This window comes from Pseudorca crassidens, unplaced genomic scaffold, assembly GCF_039906515.1.
Source record: "Pseudorca crassidens isolate mPseCra1 unplaced genomic scaffold, mPseCra1.hap1 Scaffold_69, whole genome shotgun sequence".
Classification (NCBI taxonomy): Eukaryota; Metazoa; Chordata; class Mammalia; order Artiodactyla; family Delphinidae; genus Pseudorca; species Pseudorca crassidens.
Window position 1 is genome coordinate 523,033 of NW_027136321.1, and position 27,124 is coordinate 550,156.

General features: G+C 44.2%; 1 long non-coding RNA gene across 1 annotated transcript in view; it reads left to right on the forward strand.

Annotated features, from left to right (window-relative positions):
* LOC137218250 (uncharacterized) overlaps positions 1-27,124 on the forward strand; it is a 168,103-nt gene that overhangs the window by 130,338 nt on the left and 10,641 nt on the right. The window contains exon 2 of the long non-coding RNA XR_010940574.1: positions 26,632-26,713. This is a non-coding gene — a long non-coding RNA (uncharacterized lncRNA). The remainder of the gene's footprint in view (positions 1-26,631; positions 26,714-27,124) is intronic.

Sequence of the window (27,124 nt, forward strand, 5' to 3'; positions counted from 1 at the left end):
CGCAGGATGGCTTCAGGTCCTCATCTGGTTCCGGCACGGCACGCTGAGCCTTTGGTTAATTCCTCTTCCTGGTGGGAAATGAGAGTTAAATTTGCCCGTCCAGACACCTCCAGCTAGTCTCTCATTGGTTCTCACTATTCCTGTTCGTCTTCCGCAGAAATTGCAAACTGGGCCAAACAGGAGGTTAAAGGGACTGACTCTCCAAGTCGGGAGAGAGTTTGTAAAGCATCTGGAATGTTGCACCCGAGTACCAGGGTACAAAAACTGAGACATATTTGAACACGTCTCACGATCACACGGTTGATCATACTCTGGGTTACACATGCATGTTTTAGCTGAAGGAAGAATACCTTAAACCTGGAGAGTTGAGACCCGTGGAATGGGTACCATGCAATATGACTTCAAAGGGTCTTCATTTGCTCACCGAACCTCTCCAATCCTATCACTGCTGCGTTTATGCCCCTGTACACACGCTTGATTCTCTTTTGGAGACATAGCAATCCATAGGTTTTAAGATACTTACTAGTCAGGTACATTCTTAGGAGTTTAATATGCGGTGTTGAGTCCATTTCGTTGAGCAAGGAGTAGCTCTTGTCTATTCCATATTTGGCTTAAGGAACTTTATCTGTGCTCATTTCAATCTCTGGTTTTATGCAGCACCCCAACTCACCTTTCCCCTTAAGCAAGCATAAGTTGGTTTTCTAAATTTGAGACCCTGTTCTGTTTTGGAATTCAGTTCCTGTGTAGCCAAGTTTACATTCCGTGTATTAGTGATATCTTATGATGTTTCTTTTTCTGTGTGACTTATTTCAGTTAGAATCATCGTACCTGAATCCACTCATTATGCTGCTACGGGCCTGATGACATAGATTTCATTGCTGAGTGATACTGCATTGTACGTAAGTACCACAAGTTCTTTATCCATTTTTCACTTTCTGTGATATTGAACTTGTACGGTAAACGAGGTTCTTGTAAACAGAGGCGTCCCAAACTTTGGGGTGGCTGTGTCTTTTTGATTTTAATTTCCCTAAGCTATAGGACCATAAGTGGAAGTGCCCTAGGCTCTGTTGCTTTGTTTTTTAGATGTTTCAGGAAACACCATACACTTCTCCCGAGTGTCTGTTGCCAATTTACATCCCGCCCATCAGCATAACAAGGCTCCCAGTTCTCCATGGTCTGTTCTGCCTTTCTGGATTTTACACTTTTTTCAGATGGCCCTTTTGACCGGGGGGAAGTGAGACTTCCTTGTAGTGCAGATTTCCTTTGCAAGCTTGCTTGGTTGGCCAAAAAGGGCGTATGCGTGTTTTCCTGAATATATTCAGGAAAACACGCATACACCCTTTTTGGCCAAGTGCATCATTGTGGACGTTCTGCCTCTTTTCCTATGCTTTCAATGCAATTCCAGTCTACCTCCTGAAATCGGTTTCCTGCAATTCTGCTCCGCTTTCAAGTCCCCTTGGCAGCCTTACTTCAGTATATTTTTGGAAGATAGCTGTCATTTATAACTCTGCATGTTTGTGAATTACAGTGCCCCTGAGCTCCTTTCTTCAACTCGCTTTCTTGTGACCTGGCCGCAACACCGCAGGATGGCTTCAGGCCCTAATCTGGTTCCGGCACGGCACGCTGAGCCTTTGGTTAATTCCTCTTCCTGGTGGGAAATGAGAGTTAAAATTGCCCGTCCAGACACCTCCAGCTAGTCTCACATTGGTTCTCGCTATTCCTGTTCATCTTCCGCAGAAATTGCAAACTGGGCCAAACAGGAGGTTAAAGGGACTGACTCTCCAAGTGGGGAGAGTGTTAGTAAAGCATCTGGAATGTTGCACCCGAGTACCAGGGGAGGAAACCTGAGACATATTTGAACACGTCTCCCGTTCACACGGTTGATCATACTCTGGGTTCCACATGCATGTTTTAGCTGAAGGAAGAATACCTTAAACCTGGAGAGTTGAGACCCGTGGAATGGGTACCATGCAATATGACTTCAAAGGGTCTTCATTTGCTCACCGAACCTCTCCAATCCTATCACTGCTGCGTTTATGCCCCTGTACACATGCTTGATTCTCTTTTGGAGACATAGCAATCCATAGGTTTTAAGATACTTACTAGTCAGGTACATTCTTAGGCGTATAATATGGGGTGTTGAGTCAATTTCGTTGAGCAAGGAGTAGCTCTTGTCTATTCCATATTTGGCTTAAGGAACTTTATCTGTGCTCATTTCAATCTCTGGTTTTATGCAGCACCCCAACTCACCTTTCCCCTTAAGCAAGCATAAGTTGGTTTTCTAAATTTGAGACCCTGTTCTGTTTTGGAATTCAGTTCCTGTGTAGCCAAGTTTACATTCCGTGTATTAGTGATATCTTATGATGTTTCTTTTTCTGTGTGACTTATTTCAGTTAGAATCATCGTACCTGAATCCACTCATTATGCTGCTACGGGCCTGATGACATAGATTACATTGCTGAGTGATACTGCATTGTACGTAAGTACCACAAGTTCTTTATCCATTTTTCACTTTCTGTGATATTGAACTTGTACTGTAAACGAGGTTCTTGTAAACAGAGCCGTTCCAAACTTTGGGGTGGCTGTGTCTTTTTGATTTTAATTTCCCTAAGCTATAGGACCATAAGTGGAAGTGCCCTAGGCTCTGTTGCTTTGTTTTTTAGATGTTTCAGGAAACACCATACACTTCTCCCGAGTGTCTGTTGGCAATTTACATCCCTCCCATCAGCATAACAAGGCTCCCAGTTCTCCATGGCCTGTCCTGCCTTTCTGGATTTTACACTTTTTTCAGATGGTCCTTTTGACCGGGGGGAAGTGAGACTTCATTGTAGTGCAGATTTCCTTTGCAAGCTTGCTTGGTTGGCCAAAAAGGGCGTATGCGTTTTTTCCTGAATATATTCAGGAAAAAACGCATACGCCCTTTTTGGCCAAGTGCATCATTGTGGACGTTCTGCCTCTTTTCCTATGCTTTCAATGCAATTCCAGTCTACCTCCTGAAATCGGTTTCCTGCAATTCTGCCCCGCTTTCAAGTCCTCTTGGCAGCCTTACTTCAGTATATTTTTGGACGATAGCTGTCATTTATAACTCTGCAGGTTTGTGAATTACAGTGCCCCTGAGCTCCTTTCTTCCACTCGCTTTCTTGTGACCTGGCCGCAACACCGCAGGATGGCTTCAGGCCCTAATCTGGTTCCGGCACGGCACGCTGAGCCTTTGGTTAATTCCTCTTCCTGGTGGGAAATGAGAGTTAAAATTGCCCGTCCAGACACCTCCAGCTAGTCTCACATTGGTTCTCGCTATTCCTGTTCATCTTCCGCAGAAATTGCAAACTGGGCCAAACAGGAGGTTAAAGGGACTGACTCTCCAAGTGGGGAGAGTGTTAGTAAAGCGTCTGGAATGTTGCACCCGAGTACCAGGGTACGAAAACTGAGACATATTTGAACACGTCTCCCGATCACATGGTTGATCATACTCTAGGTTCCACATGCATGTTTCAGCTGAAGGAAGAATACCTTAAACCTGGGTAGTTGAAACCTGTGGAATGGGTACCATGCAATATGACTTCAAAGGGTCTTCATTTGCTCACCGATCCTCTCCAATCCTATCACGGCTGCGTTTATGCCCCTGTACACACGCTTGATTCTCTTCTGGAGACATAGCAATCCATAGGTTTTAAAATATTTACTAGTCAGGTACATTCTTAGGCGTTTAATATGCGGTGTTGAGTCCATTTCGTTGAGCAAGGAGTAGCTCTTGTCTATTCCATATTTGGCTTAAGGAACTTTATCTGTGCTCATTTCAATCTCTGGTTTTATGCAGCACCCCAACTCACCTTTCCCCTTAAGCAAGCATAAGTTGGTTTTCTAAATTTGAGACCCTCTTCTGTTTTGGAATTCAGTTCCTGTGTAGCCAAGTTTACATTCCGTGTATTAGTGATATCTTATGATGTTTCTTTTTCTGTGTGACTTATTTCAGTTAAATCATCGTACCTGAATCCACTCATTATGCTGCTACGGGCTTGATGACATAGATTTCATTGCTGAGTGATACTGCATTGTACGTAAGTACCACAAGTTCTTTATCCATTTTTCACTTTCTGTGATATTGAACTTGTACGGTAAACGAGGTTCTTGTAAACAGAGGCATCCCAAACCTTGGGGTGGCTGTGTCTTTTTGATTTTAATTTCCCTAAGCTATAGGACCATAAGTGGAAGTGCCCTAGGCTCTGTTGCTTTGTTTTTTAGATGTTTCAGGAAACACCATACACTTCTCCGGGGTGTCTGTTGGCAATTTACATCCCGCCCATCAGCATAACAAGGCTCCCAGTTCTGCATGGCCTGTCCTGCCTTTCTGGATTTTACACTTTTTTCAGATGGCCCTTTTGACCGGGGGGAAGTCAGACTTCATTGTAGTGCAGATTTCCTTTGCAAGTTTGCTTGGTTGGGCAAAAAGCGCGTATGCATTTTTTCCTGAATATATTCAGGAAAAAACGCTTACGCCCTTTTTGGCCAAGTGCATCATTGTGGACGTTCTGCCTCTTTTCCTATGCTTTCAATGCAATTCCAGTCTACCTCCTGAAATCGGTTTCCTGCAATTCTGCCCCGCTTTCAAGTCCTCTTGGCAGCCTTACTTCAGTATATTTTTGGACGATAGCTGTCATTTATAACTCTGCATGTTTGTGAATTACAGTGCCCCTGAGCTCCTTTCTTCAACTCGCTTTCTTGTGACCTGCCCGCAACACCGCAGGATGGCTTCAGGTCCTCATCTGGTTCCGGCACGGCACGCTGAGCCTTTGGTTAATTTCTCTTCCTGGTGGGAAATGAGAGTTAAATTTGCCCGTCCAGACACCTCCAGCTAGTCTCTCATTGGTTCTCACTATTCCTGTTCGTCTTCCGCAGAAATTGCAAACTGGGCCAAACAGGAGGTTAAAGGGACTGACTCTCCAAGTCGAGAGAGAGTTTGTAAAGCATCTGGAATGTTGCACCCGAGTACCAGGGTACAAAAACTGAGACATATTTGAACACGTCTCACGATCACACGGTTGATCATACTCTGGGTTACACATGCATGTTTTAGCTGAAGGAAGAATACCTTAAACCTGGAGAGTTGAGACCCGTGGAATGGGTACCATGCAATATGACTTCAAAGGGTCTTCATTTGCTCACCGAACCTCTCCAATCCTATCACTGCTGCGTTTATGCCCCTGTACACACGCTTGATTCTCTTTTGGAGACATAGCAATCCATAGGTTTTAAGATACTTACTAGTCAGGTACATTCTTAGGAGTTTAATATGCGGTGTTGAGTCCATTTCGTTGAGCAAGGAGTAGCTCTTGTCTATTCCATATTTGGCTTAAGGAACTTTATCTGTGCTCATTTCAATCTCTGGTTTTATGCAGCACCCCAACTCACCTTTACCCTTAAGCAAGCACAAGTTGGTTTTCTAAATTTGAGACCCTGTTCTGTTTTGGAATTCAGTTCCTGTGTAGCCAAGTTTACATTCCGTGTATTACTGATATCTTATGATGTTTCTTTTTCTGTGTGACTTATTTCAGTTAGAATCATCAGACCTGAATCCACTCATTGTGCTGCTAAGGGCCTGATGACATAGATTTCATTGCTGAGTGATATTGCTTTGTAAGTAAATACCACAACTTCTTTATCCATTTTTCACTTTCTGCGATGTTGAACTTGTACTGTAAACGAGGTTCTTGTAAACAGAGCCGTCCCAAACTTTGGGGTGGCTGTGTCTTTTTGATTTTAATTTCCCTAAGCTATAGGACCATAAGTGGAAGTGCCCTAGGCTCTGTTGCTTTGTTTTTTAGATGTTTCAGGAAACACCATACACTTCTCCCGAGTGTCTGTTGGCAATTTACATCCCGCCCATCAGCATAACAAGGCTCCCAGTTCTCCATGGCCTGTCCTGCCTTTCTGGATTTTACACTTTTTTCAGATGGCCCTTTTGACCGGGGGGAAGTGAGACTTCATTGTAGTGCAGATTTCCTTTGCAAGTTTGCTTGGTTGGGCTAAAAGGGCGTATGCGTTTTTTCCTGAATATATTCAGGAAAAAACGCATACGCCCTTTTTGGCCAAGTGCATCATTGTGGACGTTCTGCCTCTTTTCCTATGCTTTCAATGCAATTCCAGTCTACCTCCTGAAATCGGTTTCCTGCAATTCTGCCCCGCTTTCAAGTCCTCTTGGCAGCCTTACTTCAATATATTTTTGGACGATAGCTGTCATTTATAACTCTGCATGTTTGTGAATTACAGTGCCCCTGAGCTCCTTTCTTCAACTCGCTTTCTTGTGAGCTGGCCGCAACACCGCAGGATGGCTTCAGGCCCTAATCTGGTTCCGGCTCGGCACGCTGAGCCTTTGGTTAATTCCTCTTCCTGGTGGGAAATGAGAGTTAAATTTGCCCGTCCAGACACCTCCAGCTAGTCTCTCATTGGTTCTCCCTATTCCTGTTCATCTTCCGCAGAAATTGCAAACTGGGCCAAACAGGAGGTTAAAGGCGCTGACTCTCCAAGTGGGGAGAGTGTTAGTAAAGCATCTGGAATGTTGCACCCGAGTACCAGGGGAGGAAACCTGAGACATATTTGAACACGTCTCCCGTTCACACGGTTGATCATACTCTGGGTTCCACATGCATGTTTTAGCTGAAGGAAGAATACCTTAAACCTGGAGAGTTGAGACCCGTGGAATGGGTACCATGCAATATGACTTCAAAGGGTCTTCATTTGCTCACCGAACCTCTCCAATCCTATCACTGCTGCGTTTATGCCCCTGTACACATGCTTGATTCTCTTTTGGAGACATAGCAATCCATAGGTTTTAAGATACTTACTAGTCAGGTACATTCTTAGGCGTATAATATGGGGTGTTGAGTCAATTTCGTTGAGCAAGGAGTAGCTCTTGTCTATTCCATATTTGGCTTAAGGAACTTTATCTGTGCTCATTTCAATCTCTGGTTTTATGCAGCACCCCAACTCACCTTTCCCCTTAAGCAAGCATAAGTTGGTTTTCTAAATTTGAGACCCTGTTCTGTTTTGGAATTCAGTTCCTGTGTAGCCAAGTTTACATTCCGTGTATTAGTGATATCTTATGATGTTTCTTTTTCTGTGTGACTTATTTCAGTTAGAATCATCGTACCTGAATCCACTCATTATGCTGCTACGGGCCTGATGACATAGATTACATTGCTGAGTGATACTGCATTGTACGTAAGTACCACAAGTTCTTTATCCATTTTTCACTTTCTGTGATATTGAACTTGTACTGTAAACGAGGTTCTTGTAAACAGAGCCGTTCCAAACTTTGGGGTGGCTGTGTCTTTTTGATTTTAATTTCCCTAAGCTATAGGACCATAAGTGGAAGTGCCCTAGGCTCTGTTGCTTTGTTTTTTAGATGTTTCAGGAAACACCATACACTTCTCCCGAGTGTCTGTTGGCAATTTACATCCCTCCCATCAGCATAACAAGGCTCCCAGTTCTCCATGGCCTGTCCTGCCTTTCTGGATTTTACACTTTTTTCAGATGGTCCTTTTGACCGGGGGGAAGTGAGACTTCATTGTAGTGCAGATTTCCTTTGCAAGCTTGCTTGGTTGGCCAAAAAGGGCGTATGCGTTTTTTCCTGAATATATTCAGGAAAAAACGCATACGCCCTTTTTGGCCAAGTGCATCATTGTGGACGTTCTGCCTCTTTTCCTATGCTTTCAATGCAATTCCAGTCTACCTCCTGAAATCGGTTTCCTGCAATTCTGCCCCGCTTTCAAGTCCTCTTGGCAGCCTTACTTCAGTATATTTTTGGATGATAGCTGTCATTTATAACTCTGCAGGTTTGTGAATTACAGTGCCCCTGAGCTCCTTTCTTCCACTCGCTTTCTTTTGAGCTGGCCGCAACACCGCAGGATGGCTTCAGGCCCTAATCTGGTTCCGGCATGGCACGCTGAGCCTTTGGTTATTTCCTCTTCCTAGTGTGAAATGAGAGTTAAATATGCCCGTCCAGACACCTCCAGCTAGGCTCTCATTGGTTCTCGCTATTCCTGTTCATCTTCCGCAGAAATTGCAAACTGGGCCAAACAGGAGGTTAAAGGCGCTGACTCTCCAAGTGGGGAGAGTGTTAGTAAAGCATCTAGAATGTTGCACCCGAGTACCAGGGGAGGAAAACTGAGACATATTTGAACACGTCTCCTGTTCACACGGTTGATCATACTCTGGGTTCCACATGCATGTTTTAGCTGAAGGAAGAATACCTTAAACCTGGGTAGTTGAAACCCGTGGAATGGGTACCATGCAATATGACTTCAAAGGGTCTTCATTTGCTCACCGAACCTCTCCAATCCTATCACTGCTGCGTTTATGCCCCTGTACACATGCTTGATTCTCTTTCGGAGACATAGCAATCCATAGGTTTTAAGATACTTACTAGTCAGGTACATTTTTAGGCGTTTAATATGGGGTGTTGAGTCCATTTCGTTGAGCAAGGAGTAGCTCTTGTCTATTCCATATTTGGCTTAAGGAACTTTATCTGTGCTCATTTCAATCTCTGGTTTTATGCAGCACCCCAACTCACCTTTACCCTTAAGCAAGCACAAGTTGGTTTTCTAAATTTGAGACCCTGTTCTGTTTTGGAATTCAGTTCCTGTGTAGCCAAGTTTACATTCCGTGTATTTATGATATCTTATGATGTTTCTTTTTCTGTGTGACTTATTTCAGTTAGAATCATCAGACCTGAATCCACTCATTGTGCTGCTAAGGGCCTGATGACATAGATTTCATTGCTGAGTGATATTGCTTGGTAAGTAAATACCACAACTTCTTTATCCATTTTTCACTTTCTGCGATGTTGAACTTGTACTGTAAACGAGGTTCTTGTAAACAGAGCCGTCCCAAACTTTGGGGTGGCTGTGTCTTTTTGATTTTAATTTCCCTAAGCTATAGGACCATAAGTGGAAGTGCCCTAGGCTCTGTTGCTTTGTTTTTTAGATGTTTCAGGAAACACCATACACTTCTCCCGAGTGTCTGTTGGCAATTTACATCCCGCCCATCAGCATAACAAGGCTCCCAGTTCTCCATGGCCTGTCCTGCCTTTCTGGATTTTACACTTTTTTCAGATGGCCCTTTTGACCGGGGGGAAGTGAGACTTCATTGTAGTGCAGATTTCCTTTGCAAGTTTGCTTGGTTGGGCAAAAAGGGCGTATGCGTTTTTTCCTGAATATATTCAGGAAAAAACGCATACACCCTTTTTGGCCAAGTGCATCATTGTGGACGTTCTGCCTCTTTTCCTATGCTTTCAATGCAATTCCAGTCTACCTCCTGAAATCGGTTTCCTGCAATTCTGCCCCGCTTTCAAGTCCTCTTGGCAGCCTTACTTCAATATATTTTTGGACGATAGCTGTCATTTATAACTCTGCATGTTTGTGAATTACAGTGCCCCTGAGCTCCTTTCTTCAACTCGCTTTCTTGTGAGCTGGCCGCAACACCGCAGGATGGCTTCAGGCCCTAATCTGGTTCCGGCTCGGCACGCTGAGCCTTTGGTTAATTCCTCTTCCTGGTGGGAAATGAGAGTTAAATTTGCCCGTCCAGACACCTCCAGCTAGTCTCTCATTGGTTCTCCCTATTCCTGTTCATCTTCCGCAGAAATTGCAAACTGGGCCAAACAGGAGGTTAAAGGCGCTGACTCTCCAAGTGGGGAGAGTGTTAGTAAAGCATCTGGAATGTTGCACCCGAGTACCAGGGGAGGAAACCTGAGACATATTTGAACACGTCTCCCGTTCACACGGTTGATCATACTCTGGGTTCCACATGCATGTTTTAGCTGAAGGAAGAATACCTTAAACCTGGAGAGTTGAGACCCGGGGAATGGGTACCATGCAATATGACTTCAAAGGGTCTTCATTTGCTCACCGAACCTCTCCAATCCTATCACTGCTGCGTTTATGCCCCTGTACACATGCTTGATTCTCTTTCGGAGACATAGCAATCCATAGGTTTTAAGATACTTACTAGTCAGGTACATTCTTAGGCGTTTAATATGGGGTGTTGAGTCAATTTCGTTGAGCAAGGAGTAGCTCTTGTCTATTCCATATTTGGCTTAAGGAACTTTATCTGTGCTCATTTCAATCTCTGGTTTTATGCAGCACCCCAACTCACCTTTCCCCTTAAGCAAGCATAAGTTGGTTTTCTAAATTTGAGACCCTGTTCTGTTTTGGAATTCAGTTCCTGTGTAGCCAAGTTTACATTCCGTGTATTAGTGATATCTTATGATGTTTCTTTTTCTGTGTGACTTATTTCAGTTAGAATCATCGTACCTGAATCCACTCATTATGCTGCTACGGGCCTGATGACATAGAATACATTGCTGAGTGATACTGCATTGTACGTAAGTACCACAAGTTCTTTATCCATTTTTCACTTTCTGTGATATTGAACTTGTACTGTAAACGAGGTTCTTGTAAACAGAGCCGTTCCAAACTTTGGGGTGGCTTTGTCTTTTTGATTTTAATTTCCCTAAGCTATAGGACCATAAGTGGAAGTGCCCTAGGCTCTGTTGCTTTGTTTTTTAGATGTTTCAGGAAACACCATACACTTCTCCCGAGTGTCTGTTGGCAATTTACATCCCTCCCATCAGCATAACAAGGCTCCCAGTTCTCCATGGCCTGTCCTGCCTTTCTGGATTTTACACTTTTTTCAGATGGTCCTTTTGACCGGGGGGAAGTGAGACTTCATTGTAGTGCAGATTTCCTTTGCAAGCTTGCTTGGTTGGCCAAAAAGGGCGTATGCGTTTTTTCCTGAATATATTCAGGAAAAAACGCATACGCCCTTTTTGGCCAAGTGCATCATTGTGGACGTTCTGCCTCTTTTCCTATGCTTTCAATGCAATTCCAGTCTACCTCCTGAAATCGGTTTCCTGCAATTCTGCTCCGCTTTCAAGTCCTCTTGGCAGCCTTACTTCAGTATATTTTTGGACGATAGCTGTCATTTATAACTCTGCAGGTTGTGAATTACAGTGCCCCTGAGCTCCTTTCTTCCACTCGCTTTCTTTGAGCTTGCCGCAACACCGCAGGATGGCTTCAGGCCCTAATCTGGTTCCGGCACGGCACGCTGAGCCTTTGGTTATTTCCTCTTCCTAGTGTGAAATGAGAGTTAAATATGCCCGTCCAGACACCTCCAGCTAGGCTCTCATTGGTTCTCGCTATTCCTGTTCATCTTCCGCAGAAATTGCAAACTGGGCCAAACAGGAGGTTAAAGGCGCTGACTCTCCAAGTGGAGAGAGTGTTAGTAAAGCATCTAGAATGTTGCACCCGAGTACCAGGGGAGGAAAACTGAGACATATTTGAACACGTCTCCTGTTCACACGGTTGATCATACTCTGGGTTCCACATGCATGTTTTAGCTGAAGGAAGAATACCTTAAACCTGGGTAGTTGAAACCCGTGGAATGGGTACCATGCAATATGACTTCAAAGGGTCTTCATTTGCTCACCGAACCTCTCCAATCCTATCACTGCTGCGTTTATGCCCCTGTACACATGCTTGATTCTCTTTCGGAGACATAGCAATCCATAGGTTTTAAGATACTTACTAGTCAGGTACATTTTTAGGCGTTTAATATGGGGTGTTGAGTCCATTTCGTTGAGCAAGGAGTAGCTCTTGTCTATTCCATATTTGGCTTAAGGAACTTTATCTGTGCTCATTTCAATCTCTGGTTTTATGCAGCACCCCAACTCACCTTTACCCTTAAGCAAGCACAAGTTGGTTTTCTAAATTTGAGACCCTGTTCTGTTTTGGAATTCAGTTCCTGTGTAGCCAAGTTTACATTCCGTGTATTAGTGATACCTTATGATGTTTCTTTTTCTGTGTGACTTATTTCAGTTAGAATCATCAGACCTGAATCCACTCATTGTGCTGCTAAGGGCCTGATGACATAGATTTCATTGCTGAGTGATATTGCTTTGTAAGTAAATACCACAACTTCTTTATCCATTTTTCACTTTCTGCGATGTTGAACTTGTACTGTAAACGAGGTTCTTGTAAACAGAGCCGTCGCAAACTTTGGGGTGGCTGTGTCTTTTTGATTTTAATTTCCCTAAGCTATAGGACCATAAGTGGAAGTGACCTAGGCTCTGTTGCTTTGTTTTTTAGATGTTTCAGGAAACACCATACACTTCTCCCGAGTGTCTGTTGGCAATTTACATCCCGCCCATCAGCATAACAAGGCTCCCAGTTCTCCATGGTCTGTCCTGCCTTTCTGGATTTTACACTTTTTTCAGATGGCCCTTTTGACCGGGGGGAAGTGAGACTTCATTGTAGTGCAGATTTCCTTTGCAAGCTTGCTTGGTTGGCCAAAAAGCGCCTATGCGTTTTTTCCTGAATATATTCAGGAAAAAACGCATACGCCCTTTTTGGCCAAGTGCATCATTGTGGACGTTCTGCCTCTTTTCCTATGCTTTCAATGCAATTCCAGTCTACCTCCTGAAATCGGTTTCCTGCAATTCTGCTCCGCTTTCAAGTCCTCTTGGCAGCCTTACTTCAGTATATTTTTGGACGATAGCTGTCATTTATAACTCTGCAGGTTTGTGAATTACAGTGCCCCTGAGCTCCTTTCTTCAACTCGCTTTCTTGTGAGCTGGCCGCACACCGCAGGATGGCTTCAGGCCCTAATCTGGTTCCGGCACGGCACGCTGAGCCTTTGGATAATTCCTCTTCCTGGTGGGAAATGAGAGTTAAATTTGCCCGTCCAGACACCTCCAGCTAGTCTCTCATTGGTTCTCACTATTCCTGTTCATCTTCCGCAGAAATTGCAAAGTGGGCCAAACAGGAGGTTAAAGGGACTGACTCTCTAAGTCTGGATAGTGTTAGTAAAGCGTCTGGAATGTTGCACCCGAGTACCAGGGTACGAAAACTGAGACATATTTGAACACGTCTCCCGATCACATGGTTGATCATACTCTAGGTTCCACATGCATGTTTTAGCTGAAGGAAGAATACCTTAAACCTGGGTAGTTGAAACCCGTGGAATGGGTACCATGCAATATGACTTCAAAGGGTCTTCATTTGCTCACCGAACCTCTCCAATCCTATCACTGCTGCGTTTATGCCCCAGTACACATGCTTGATTCTCTTTTGGAGACATAGCAATCCATAGGTTTTAAGATACTTACCAGTCAGGTACATTCTTAGGCGTTTAATATGCGGTGTTGAGTCCATTTCGTTGAGCAAGGAGTAGCTCTTGTCTATTCCGTATTTGGCTTAAGGAACTTTATCTGTGCTCATTTCAATCTCTGGTTTTATGCAGCACCCCAACTCACTTTTACCCTTAAGCAAGCATAAGTTGGTTTTCTAAATTTGAGACCCTGTTCTGTTCTGTAATTCAGTTCCTGTGTAGCCAAGTTTACATTCCGTGTATTACTGATATTTTATGATGTTTCTTTTTCTGTGTGACTTATTTCAGTTAGAATCATCATACCTGAGTCCACTCATTGTGCTGCTAAGGGCCTGATGACATAGATTTCATTGCTGAGTGATATTGCTTTGTAAGTAAATACCACAACTTCTTTATCCATTTTTCACTTTCTGCGATGTTGAACTTGTACGGTAAACGAGGTTCTTGTAAACAGAGCCATCCCAAACTTTGGGGTGGCTGTGTCTTTTTGATTTTAATTTCCCTAAGCTATAGGACCATAAGTGGAAGTGCCCTAGGCTCTGTTGCTTTGTTTTTTAGATGTTTCAGGAAACACCATACACTTCTCCCGAGTGTCTGTTGGCAATTTACATCCCGCCCATCAGCATAACAAGGCTCCCAGTTCTCCATGGCCTGTCCTGCCTTTCTGGATTTTACACTTTTTTCAGATAGCCCTTTTGACTGGGGGGAAGTGAGACTTCATTGTAGTGCAGATTTCCTTTGCAAGCTTGCTTGGTTGGCCAAAAAGGGCGTATGCGTTTTTTCCTGAATTTATTCAGGAAACAACGCATACGCCCTTTTTGGCCAAGTGCATCATTGTGGACGTTCTGCCTCTTTTCCTATGCTTGAAATGCAATTCCAGTCTACCTCCTGAAATCGGTTTCCTGCAATTCTGCCCCGCTTTCAAGTCCTCTTGGCAGCCTTACTTCAGTATATTTTTGGACGATAGCTGTCATTTATAACTCTGCAGGTTTGTGAATTACAGTGCCCCTGAGCTCCTTTCTTCAACTCGCTTTCTTTTGAGCTGGCCGCAACACCGCAGGATGGCTTCAGGCCCTAATCTGGTTCCGGCATGGCACGCTGAGCCTTTGGTTAATTCCTCTTCCTGGTGGGAAATGAGAGTTAAATTTGCCCGTCCAGACACCTCCAGCTAGTCTCTCATTGGTTCTCCCTATTCCTGTTCATCTTCCGCAGAAATTGCAAACTGGGCCAAACAGGAGGTTAAAGGGACTGACTCTCCAAGTCGGGAGAGTGTTAGTAAAGCGTCTGGAATGTTGCACCCGAGTACCAGGGTACGAAAACTGAGACATATTTGAACACGTCTCCCGATCACATGGTTGATCATACTCTAGGTTCCACATGCATCTTTTAGCTGAAGGAAGAATACCTTAAACCTGGAGAGTTGAGACCCGTGGAATGGGTATCATGCAATATGACTTCAAAGGGTCTTCATTTGCTCACCGAACCTCTCCAATCCTATCACTGCTGCGTTTATGCCCCTGTACACATGCTTGATTCTCTTTCGGAGACATAGCAATCCATAGGTTTTAAGATACTTACTAGTCAGGTACATTCTTAGGCGTTTAATATGCGGTGTTGAGTCCATTTCGTTGAGCAAGGAGTAGCTCTTGTCTATTCCATATTTGGCTTAAGGAAATTTATCTGTGCTCATTTCAATCTCTGGTTTTATGCAGCTCCCCAACTCACCTTTCCCCTTAAGCAAGCATAAGATGGTTTTCTAAATTTGAAATCCTGTTCTGTTCTGTAATTCAGTTCCTGTGTAGCCAAGTTTACATTCCGTGTATTACTGATATCTTATGATGTTTCTTTTTCTGTGTGACTTATTTCAGTTAGAATCATCGTACCTGAATCCACTCATTATGCTGCTACGGGCCTGATGTCATAGATTTCATTGCTGAGTGATACTGCATTGTACGTAAGTACCACAAGTTCTTTATCCATTTTTCACTTTCTGTGATATTGAACTTGTACGGTAAACGAGGTTCTTGTAAACAGAGGCGTCCCAAACTTTGGGGTGGCTGTGTCTTTTTGATTTTAATTTCCCTAAGCTATAGGACCATAAGTGGAAGTGCCCTAGGCTCTGTTGCTTTGTTTTTTAGATGTTTCAGGAAACACCATACACTTCTCCCCAGTGTCTGATGGCAATTTACATCCCGCCCATCAGCATAACAAGGCTCCCAGTTCTCCATGGCCTGTCCTGCCTTTCTGGATTTTACACTTTTTTCAGATGGCCCTTTTGACCGGGGGGAAGTGAGACTTCATTGTAGTGCAGATTTCCTTTGCAAGTTTTCTTGGTTGGCCAAAAAGGGCGTATGCGTTTTTTCCTGAATATATTCAGGAAAAAACGCATACGCCCATTTTGGCCAAGTGCATCATTGAGGACGTTCTGCCTCTTTTCCTATGCTTTCAATGCAATTCCAGTCTACCTCCTGAAATCGGTTTCCTGCAATTCTGCCCCGCTTTCAAGTCCTCTTGGAAGCCTTACTTCAGTATATTATTGGACGATAGCTGTCATTTATAACTCTGCAGGTTTGTGAATTACAGTGCCCCTGAGCTCCTTTCTTCAACTCGCTTTCTTGTGACCTGGCCGCAACACCGCAGGATGGCTTCAGGCCCTAATCTGGTTCCGGCACGGCACGCTGAGCCTTTGGTTAATTCCTCTTCCTGGTGCGAAATGAGAGTTAAATTTGCCCATCCAGACACCTCCAGCTAGTCTCTCATTGGTTCTCCCTATTCCTGTTCATCTTCCGCAGAAATTGCAAACTGGGCCAAACAGGAGGTTAAAGGCACTGACTCTCCAAGTCGGGAGAGTGTTAGTAAAGCGTCTGGAATGTTGCACCCGAGTATCAGGGGAGGAAGCCTGAGACATATTTGAACACGTCTCCCGATCACATGGTTGATCATACTCTAGGTTCCACATGCATCTTTTAGCTGAAGGAAGAATACCTTAAACCTGGGTAGTTGAAAACTGTGGAATGGGTACCATGCAATATGACTTCAAAGGGTCTTCATTTGCTCACCGAACCTCTCCAATCCTATCACTGCTGCGTTTATGCCCCTGTACACATGCTTGATTCTCTTTTGGAGACATAGCAATCCATAGGTTTTAAGATACTTACTAGTCAGGTACATTCTTAGGCGTTTAATATGCGGTGTTGAGTCCATTTCGTTGAGCAAGGAGTAGCTCTTGACTATTCCATATTTGGCTTAAGGAACTTTATCTGTGCTCATTTCAATCTCTGGTTTTATGCAGCACCCCAACTCACCTTTCCCCTTAAGCAAGCATAAGTTGGTTTTCTAAATTTGAGACCCTGTTCTGTTCTGTAATTCAGTTCCTGTGTAGCCAAGTTTACATTCCGTGTATTAGTGATATCTTATGATGTTTCTTTTTCTGTGTGACTTATTTCAGTTAGAATCATCATACCTGAATCCACTCATTGTGCTGCTAAGGGCCTGATGACATAGATTTCATTGCTGAGTGTTATTGCATTGTACGTAAGTACCACAACTTCTTTATCCATTTTTCACTTTCTGCGATATTGTACTTGTACGGTAAACGAGGTTCTTGTAAACAGAGTCGTCCCAAACTTTGGGGTGGCTGTGTCTTTTTGATTTTAATTTCCCTAAGCTATAGGACCATAAGTGGAAGTGCCCTAGGCTCTGTTGCTTTGTTTTTTAGATGTTTCAGGAAACACCATACACTTCTCCCGAGTGGCTGTTGGCAATTTACATCCCGCCCATCAGCATAAGAAGGCTCCCAGTTCTCCATGGCCTGTGGTGCCTTTATGGATTTTACACTTTTTTCAGATGGCCCTTTTGACCCGGTGGAAGTGAGAGTTCATTGTAGTGCAGATTTCCTTTGCAAGCTTACTTGGTTGGCCAAAAAGTGCGTATGCGTTTTTTCCTGAATATATTCAGGAAAAAACGCATACGCCCTTTTTGGCCAAGTGCATCATTGTCGAGGTTCTGACTCTCTTCATATGTTTTCAATGCAATTCCAGTCTACCTACTGATATCGGTTTCCTGCAATTCTGCCTTGCTTTCAATGCCTCTTCATAGCCTTACCTCAATATATTTTTTGAAAATAGTTGGCCTTTATAACTCTGCAGGTTTTTGAATTGCAGTGGCCCTTAGCTCCATTTTTCAGCTCTTATTTTTGTGGTCTTGCCCCATAACCACAGGATTCCTTGAAGCCCTATTTTTCTTCTGGGGCACCTTGCTGTGCCTTTTGTTAATTCTTCTTACTGATTTGACATTAGAGTGACATGTGCCCATTGAAACCGCTACAGCTAGTTTCTCACTGGTTCCCCCATTCCCATTCATCCTCCGCACTAACTGCAGACTGTGCAATACCAGAACTTAAAGGCATTGACTCTCCATGTGGGGATGTTGTTAGTAAAGTGGCTGGAATGTCGATCCGGAGCCCCAGGAGAGGAAAAATGATGTGCGTTTTAGAAACCTTTCCCGATCATATGGTATACCAGTCGCTGGGTTTCCCAAGCATGGTTTAGCTGTAGGAAGATTCCCTTCAACCTGGAGTGTTGGGACCCTTGGAATGAGTAGCATGAAGTATTGCATTAAACTTTCGGCAGTTGCTCACCAAAGCTCACCAATCCTCTCAGCCCCAAGTGTCCAGCCTTATGTCTTATCCAGCTGTGGGTTTATATGTGGTCAATCCAGGTTGCATCACAGCCCCTGAGCGAATTTTGTAAGAATTTTTCTCTCTTTCATTGTTTCAGCGTTTTGTTTTTAAAATTTATTTCTATAATGGGGTTTAGCTCATTTTCACTGCTGTGTTTGTGCCGCTCTGCACACACTTGATTCCCTTATGGAGATATATCAATACATGGGTTTTAAGATTCTTATTACTCAGATATATTTCTCTGCGGTGTATAGGGTGTGTTGAGGCCAGTTCATTGAGCAAGGTGTAGATCTTGTCTAATACCTATTTGGTTTATTGAACGGTATCTGTGCTAATTTCAAACTCTGGTTTTATGCATCACCCCACCTCTCCTTTCCCCTTAAGCTGACATAAGTGTGTTTTCTAAATGTGAGACACTGTTCTGTTCTGTAATTCATTTCTTGTGCAGCCATATTTACCCTCCCTCTATAAGTGATATCTTATGATATGTTTCTTTTTCTGTTTGACTTATTTCAAGTAGTATTATCGGACCTAAATCCACTCTTTATCCTTCTACTAGCCTTATTACATTGATTTCATGGTGAAGAGATATTCCATTGTACATAAGTACCACATCTTCTTTATCCATTGTTCTCTTTCCTGGGATATTTAAGGTGTACTGAAGTTGAGGTTCTTGTAAACAGAGTAGCCCTAAACTGTGGTGTGCTTGTGTCTTGTTGATTTTAGACTTCCCTAGATATACTCCCATGATTGGAAGTGTCCTATGCTCTGTAGCTCTGTTTTTTAGATGATTTAGGAACCACCATACACTTCTCCAGAGTGGCTCTCGGCAGTTCACACACTGCCCATCAGCGTATAAAGGCTCCCTGTTCTCCATGGCCTGTCCTGCATTTCTGGTTTTTACAATTTTTTAGGATGGCCCTTTTGACTGGTGGGAAATGAGACTTCTTTGTTGTGCACATTTGCATTGCTTGCTTGCTTCGTTGCCCATAAAGTGCGTATGCGTTTTTTTCCTGGATATAATCAGGAAAAAACGCATACGCCCTTTTGGGCCAACTGCATCATTGTCGAAATTCTGCTGCTTTTCATGTGCGTTAAAGACGAGTCCAATCTATCTCTTGAAATCTGTTTCTTGCAATTCTGTCTTGCATTCAGATCCTCTTCTTTGCCTTACCTCAACATATTTTTGGACGTTAGTTTTCATTTATAACTCTGCAGGTTTGTGAATTGCAGTGACCCTGAGCTCCATTTTTTAAGTTGCTCTTTTGTGAGCTGGCCTCAAACCCGCAGGATTGCTTCAGGCCCTATTTTGGCTCCGGCGAGGCAGGCTGAGCCTTTCTTTAATTCTTATTCTTAATGGGAAATTAGAGTGATATGTGCCCGTCCAAACCCCTACAACTATTCTCTCATTGGTTCCCCCTCTTCCCGTTCATCCTCCTCACAATTTGCAAAATGTGTGAAACAGAAGTTTAAATGTGCTGATTCTCCAAGTGGGGAGATTCTAAGTAGCGTGGCTGGAATGGTGAACAGGAGCACCAGGAGAGGATAAATGAGGTGCATTTTAGACACATCTCCCGATCACATGGTGTACAGTCCTCTGGGTTTTCCATGCATGTTTTAGCTGTAGGAAGATCCCTTGAACCTGCAGATTTGGGACCCATTGAATGGGTACCAGGTAGTATTACTTTAAAGGGTGTGCATTTCCTCACCCAACCTCACATTTCTCTTAGCGCAAACAGTTTCCAGCCTTATGTCTCATCCTGCTGTGGGTCTAGATGTGTTCAATCCATGTTGCATCACTGTCCCTGAGGAAAAGTTGTAAGAGGTTTTCTCTGTCTCTCTGTCGTTTATTTTTTTCAATTTATTACTATATTGGTTACAGCTGATTTTCAAAGCTCTGTTTCTTGCTGCTGTACATCCACTTGATTCACGTACAGAGAGACATCAATAAATTCTTTTTCAGATTCTTACCAGTCGTATATATTCTTTTCCGGTGACTTGAGTGTGCTGAGTGCAGTTCTTTTAGCTACCGTGTAGGCCTTGTTGATTATCAGTTTGGTATTTGGAATGGTATCTTTGCTAATTTCAACATCCTGGATGATGCCTCACCCCTCCCCACCTTTCCCGTTTAGCAGCCTTATGCGTGTTTTCTACATATTTGACTATGTTTTTGTTTTGTAATTTATTTCATGTGTAGCCATTTTGGATTCCACCTTTAAGTGATAGCTTATGATATGTGTCTTTTTCTTTTTGAATTCTGTCACTTAGAATGATCATACGTAACTCCTCGGGAGTTGTTACAACTGGCCATATTTCATTGATTTCCAGGCTGAATAATATTCCACTCTACCTAAGTACCACATCTCTATCCATTTTTTCCCTCCAGAGACATTTAAGTTATATCCTAGTCGAGGATCTTTTAAACAGAGAGGGGGTAAACATTGGGGTGCCTGTGTCCTCTCGATTTTTGTTTTTCCCAAGATATACGCCCATGAGTGCAAGTGCCCTATGCTCTGTAGCTCATTTTTTAGATGCTTTAGTAAACACAATACACTTCTCCAGAATGGCCGTTGGCAATATACATTTCCACTATAAGTCTCACAGGGCTCCCTCTTCTCGTTGCCCTGTCCTGCATTTCTGTTGTTTACGCTTTATGAGGATGGCTCTTCTGACTGATGCGAAGTGATATCTTTTGTAGTATTGACTTCCAGTGCCCACCTGTTTGGTTGGCTAAAAAAGTGTATGCCCTTTTCTTGAATATATACAGAAAAAAACGCATACACCCTTTTTGGCCAACTGCAATGTTCAGCTCCTTTTCTTGTGCTTAATGGCGAGTCCTTTCTACCTCCTCAAATCCCTTTCCTGCCATTCTCCCTTGCTTACAAGTCCTTTTCTTTGACTTTCCTCAAGACATTTTTCAGTGATGGATATTTTCAACTCTGCAGTTTTGTGAATTTTACTGCCCCTGAGTTCCATTGTTCAACTTGTGTTTATGGGAACTGGCCACAAAGCAGCGGGATTTCCTCAAGCCCTATACTGTTTCCATGGGCAACCCTAGCCTTTGGTCAATTCGTCTTCCTGATTGGAAATTAGAGTGACATGTGCCTGTCTGAACACCTAGGACTTGTCTCTCATTGTTCCTCATCCTTCCGCTTCATCCTCTGGACAAATTCCAAACTGTACGCAACAGGATGTTGACAGTGCTGACATCTCCAAGTGGGGAGACTGTTAGTAAAGACGCTGGAGGGGTGAACCCGAGCACCAGGAGATGAGGAGATGAGATGCCTTTTCCAAACTCTTCCCGATCAGACGGTATACCATCCTCTGGGTGTGACAGACATGTTTTAGCAGTAGGAAGAGTCCCATTCATGTAAGGAGAACACCAGGGCTTTTTCAAAATCAGTGTCTCCCCGAAACCCAAACTGGGGAAGTTTTTAAGCTACGGCTACACATATGTTCATTAAGGGCCTTGGGAAGTAGGCAGAGTCCAAACTTTAGATAATTGAAGTCTTCAGGGTCAGAAGCACTCACCACCAGCTTCCCTTAGGCTACACTTTAACTGTCATTGATAGATGATGTCAATAAAAATATCTATTCTTTTTCCGATTATTTCCCCTTATAGGTTATTGCAAAATGTTGAGTGTAGTTCCCTGTGCTATACAGTAGTTCCTTGTTGATGATCTATTTTATACATAGCAGTGTGTATGTGTTAATTCCAAACTGTTAATTTATCCCTCCTCCCACCTTTCCCCTTTGGTAATAATAAATTATAAGATTTTATACTTCTCAGAAATGAGGGAGCTGAAAGAGAGGTATCATTTTCAATGGAAAAGCATTTAAAACAAGATTGAAGGTTTAACCAAGATTATTAGATGTACATCCTTGGAAAGAAATCACTTTGTTTCTCTAATATTGACCTGACAAATAAGACAAACCTTTTCACTGAACTTGCTTATAAAAAGTGATGGAAATATCAAATGGAAGTGTTAAAAACATCTTATTTTACCCGAGCCTTATACACTGTTCTATGTTAACTACAGTTTGGCTCACACATCTGTTCATTGAGGTTACAATAGTCTCAATTTCTGTTACTGATCCTCCAGAGTGGACCCCAACAAGTGTCCCCCTGCCCAGTGTCATTGGGGCCAACAGATCGAGACTGAGTTTGGTTCACAAGCAAAGGAAACTTTATATTTTGATCAGAGAATGGAGAGGTGAGAGCATGCACTACCCCGTGGGCTGTGGGCTGGGCTGCTGTGTAGAGATCCTGTCAGAGTCAGTGGGAGGGAGGGAGGGGGCGGAGCTCTCGAGGGCCGGGTTGGCTGTAGCTCAGGCTCTATATCGTGGAGTCTGCACTGGGCCCCAGGAGCTGAGGTGTCGACCCAGCCATTCTGCACTAGGAAATCTGGTCTGAAGTGCCGGGTGTGGAACCTCTGCATGCGGGACCCTAGGAGCATGTGAAATTAGACAAAGCACAAAGGATAAAAAAGGTTAGACTTGACTTTATTGCCCAGATTCTATTTTTATCTCCCAGGGATTTTTAATGGGCTTTGCTGGGGACAAACCCCTCCTCTGCTTTTTGTCCCGTTCCTCATTCTTGGAGTGCTGAGGGTGCAGACCCTTCTTCTGTAACTGCTGAGTGCTGAGTTGGGAGCCCTCATACCCTGGGGCGAGGGTCAGAGCTTCTCCCCAGCAGCCTCCCGGTGACGTTGAGTGTCCCCAGGACCCCTGCCTCCCTGCTCGTCCACCTGAGCACCAGCATTGGAAGTGTTATAGATTCTAATGACCTTTAAGGGTCCAGGAAAGAGATGTGCAGAGACGCTGTGGGGGCCAGTTTCACCCCGCCCCACATTTGTTTGGCCACCTTAGGCTGACCGTTTCTGCCAGCCTAGATGCTCTGACCAGTAGTCTGCGCTTTCTTCAATTAGGCCCCTGAATTAACGTACAAACAGCACCAGGTGTCAGAGCCCTGCCCGCTCAACTCCCAGACAGTCCAGGGTCAGTGGTGATCAAGGACCATGATGGCCACTGAGTCAACAGCCTTTTGAAGTAAACAGGAGTCCAGCCGGTCTTATTGGCCACCATCATCACGGTGTCTGTAGGCTTTTCTATGGTGACAGTGTGGTATACTGTTCCCCCGCCAAGATTATTAGCTCCCCTCTGGGTGCAGTAAGTCCTGCAAGCAGTAGTCTACTCTTTTGGGACACACTCTTGTTGTTTTATGAGAGAAACTCCAGGTCAAGTGATGTTCACACGAGTCGTCATGGTGCCCTGTTGCCCCTGGTTATCTCTCTGGATGTTGGAGTTGGAGGGCCTCCTCACTCGAGGTCGGTGTGCCCACGGAGCGAACCCTGCAACTTCAGGGCATGGTTGGTGGTTAGGATCACCACGTGGGGTCCTTTTCCCTTAGGAGGGAGGTGGCCTTTTGGGCTGCTGATTTCCAGGTTTTTAGATACCGCCAGTATCTTGGCCAGATGTGGCAGTGGGCCAAGCCCCTTGGTGACTGTAGTTTATCCTACCTGGATGGCATTCTTGCATTGTTCCATTTCAAGTGGTCCCAGTTTTTGCACTAATTCTCCAATGGTGATTCACCTTTCACTGGGAATGTAAAGGTCAAAGGGTTTAGCTAAATTAGGGAGTTCCAGGGCAAGGGTCTGAATTGACTGCTCTTTCCATTCTTGAAAGGCCACTTCTGGATTCTATTCAAAAGGATCATCATCTTTTCCTTTCAGTGTTTCATATAGAGGCCCAGCTAGTAGACTGTAGTTAGGGATCCAGAAGCAGCAAACCCTGGCCTCCCCAGGAACCCCTAAGCTGTCTTCTAGTTTTAGAAAGGAGTAAGGCTGAAAATGGTTTCTTCCCTTTCCTGGGATGGGCTTCTCCGACCTTCTGTAAGAATGAAGCCCAGGCAGGTCACTGCAGTCTGTGATATTTGAGCTTTTTCTTGGACAACTTCTATCCTTTATTGGCTTGGTAGTTCAGAGGCCTCCTTAGTAGGGCTGGTGATCAGAATGTCGTCTGCGTATTGAAGGAGGGTTTCCTTTTCCAGAGGTAGAACTTTTAGGTCTTTAGCTAAGCTTTCCCCAAAGATGGTGTGGGAATTTTTGCACCCTTGGGGCCAGACGGCCCGGAAGTATTGTTTTAGTTGTATGTTGAGTCCTGCCACTCACAAGCCAAAATTTCTTGTGACTCTGGGACTAATGGAATACAAAAGAAGGCATCATTGAAGACTAATACAGAATACCATGTCCTGGTGGTTGGTAGAATGATCAGCAGGGTATAGGAATTAGGAGCAACTGGAGGTATATCCTCGGTGGCTTCACTGACTGTCCTGACATCCTTTACCAGGTCCCCAGCAGCCCATGGGGCTCTCGTGGTCAGACCAATCCCAGAATATGGAGCTCACCTGGGCAGGTACCCCACCCCCACCCCAGCCCACGGGGCTCTCGTGGTCAGGCCCCTCCCAGGATACAGAGCTACCCTTGCAGATACTGTGGCAGGGCTGGGCACACAGGAACCGTGCACATAGCCCTCATTGCAGAGCACCCCCAGCTCACCTGTCGCTCAGAGCTGACACAGAGCACCTCAGAGCAGGACTTGAACTAACAAACAGCAGCTGTGACAGGTCTGTGACCCTGGGCATCACTCTGTGCGGCCTCCCTCCACCTGGTCTTCCAGAGACTTCCACTGCACCCGGGGCACCAGGCCTCTGTCTCCAACCACCACCCACCCCTCCTCTCCCTGACTCCTGGGTTCCTCTCATTAGGAGAGGGTTTTCTTGAAGTTGTCTCCCACTCATGGGCCAGATAAAATGATTAGAAAACAAGCCAAAGCTGCAGCCCCTTGTCTATCCTGACTCTCGGGAGCCCACACCTGTTCCTTGGACCTAGCCGCTTCAGCAAGTTCCATTTTCTGCAACTGTGAGCCCCTGAGGGGTGATGATTGGCTGACCTGGGCAGACTTACCGTGCCGGCCAGCCCTCCCCAGGTGTGCCTGGGTTGAGATCAATATAAATACCACTCCAGGCAGCAAGAGCCCCTGCAGCCGTGCCTGACGCCATTTTCTCTGCCCTGTCAGCAGTCTCGGGGCTGGGCTGGTGGGAGGGAGGGAGAGGCCACGGCTTTGTGGGTGGCCCAGTGTGAGTGGGGCTCTGCTGGACTTTCTGCAGCAGTTGCCAGGCTGCCACCTGCTAAAGAAGAGGATGTGTCACCCATACCTGCTGCTGGAATTTCTCCCTGGGCAGAGGTGAGGAAGGAAAAAAGCAGTGGGGGCAGGGACAGGACGGGTATCTCAGGCAGGGAAATGGAAATCTTCCAGAAGAGCACCCAGGGCCAGGACCATCCTGGCTGGCCTGCAGGCACCAAGTCGGCCGGCATGCTGTCACTCGTGTGGCTCCATGGCCCTTCCTCTAGGCTTTCAAGTCCTTGTATATATTCAGGTGTTTTACCTGGGACGGGTGGGAATAGTTCAGCAGCAACTGGCCTGGGGCTCAGCTCACGTTTACTCACAGATGCCCTGGCACGGTGCCCCAGCTTTGCAATGAGGACGCTTGTTGCGTGGGGGCTGCTGGCTGAATGGGAGACGATTCCCCACCACTGACCAACTTCAGAATTGTTTACAACTGGAGCAAGTGCCCTGATACGGTTTTCCTCTGTGTAACTGGTGGGTTCTGTGTTTTTTTTCTCTTTTTCGTTTTTGGTTCAAGGTAGATTTTATTCCTCTTTTTTGTATTTACAGATATAAGCATGGAAATAAATTATTCATATAAATACATGTATGTGCAGGGAATAATTGTTTTTTCTGTTTTATTTTTTAAATTTTATTTCTTTTTAATTTTGAATTTTATTTTATATTTTTATACAGCAGGTTCTTATTGGTTATCTATTTTATACATATAAATGTATACATGCCAATCCCAGTCTCTCAACTCCTCCCACCACCACCCCCCCAACAGCTTTCCCCCCTTGTTGTCCATACGTTTGTTGTCTACATCTGTTGCTCTATTTATGCCTTGCAAAATGGTTAATCTGTACAGTTTTTCTAGGTTCCACATATATGCATGAATATACAAGATTTGTTTTTCTCTTTCTGACTTACTTCACTCTCTATGACAGTCTCTGGATCCATCGACGTCTCTACAAATGACCCAATTTCATTCCTTTTCATGGCTTAGTAATATTCCATTTTATATATGTACCACGGCTTTATGCATTCGTCTGTCTGTGGGCATTTAGGTTGCTTCCATTACCTCGATATTGTAAATAGTGATGCAATGAACATTGCGGTGAATGTCTCTTTTTGATTTATGGTTTGGTCTGGGTATATGTCCAGTACTGGGATTGCTGTATCATATGGTAATTCTATTGTTAGTTTCTTAAGAAATTCCATATTGTTCTCCATAATGACTGTATCAATTTATATTCCCAACAATAGTGGAAGAGGGTTCCTTTTCTCCACACCCTTTCCAGCATTTTTTGTTTGTAGATTTTCTATGATGCCTATTCTACCAGGTGTGAGGTGATACCTCATTGCTGAATCCATTACGTTGAGCAAGGGGTAGGTCTTGTCTATTCCATATTTGGCTTATGGAAGAGTATCTGTGCTAATTTCAAACTCTGCTTTTATGCAGCACCCCAACTCACCTTTCCCCTTAAGCAAGCATAAGTTGGTTTTCTAAATTTGAGTCCCTGTTCCATTTTGTAATTCAGTTTCTGTGTAGCCAAGTTTACATTCCGTGTATTAGTGATATCTCATGATGTTTCTTTTTCTGTGTGACTTATTTCAGTTAGAATCATCATACCTGAATCCACTCATTATGCTGCTATGGGCCTGATGACATAGATTTCATTGCTGAGTGATATTGCATTGTACGTAAGTACCACAACTTCTTAATCCATTTTTCACTTTCTGCAATATTGAAATTGTACCGTAAACGAGGTTCTTGTAAACAGAGCCGTCCCAAACTTTCGGGTGGCTGTGTCTTTTTGATTTTAATTTCCCTAAGCTATAGGACCATAAGTGGAAGTGCCCTAGGCTCTGTTGCTTTGTTTTTTAGATGTTTCAGGAAACACCATACACTTCTCCCAAGTGGCTGTTGGCAATTTAGATCCACCCATCAGCATAACAAGGCTCTCAGTTCTCCATGGCCTGTCCTGCCTTTCTGGATTTTACACTTTTTTCAGATGGCCCTTTTGACCGGGGGGAAGTGAGACTTCATTGTAGTGCAGGTTTCCTTTGCAAGCTTGCTTGGTTGGCCAAAAAGGGCGTATTCGTTTTTTCCTG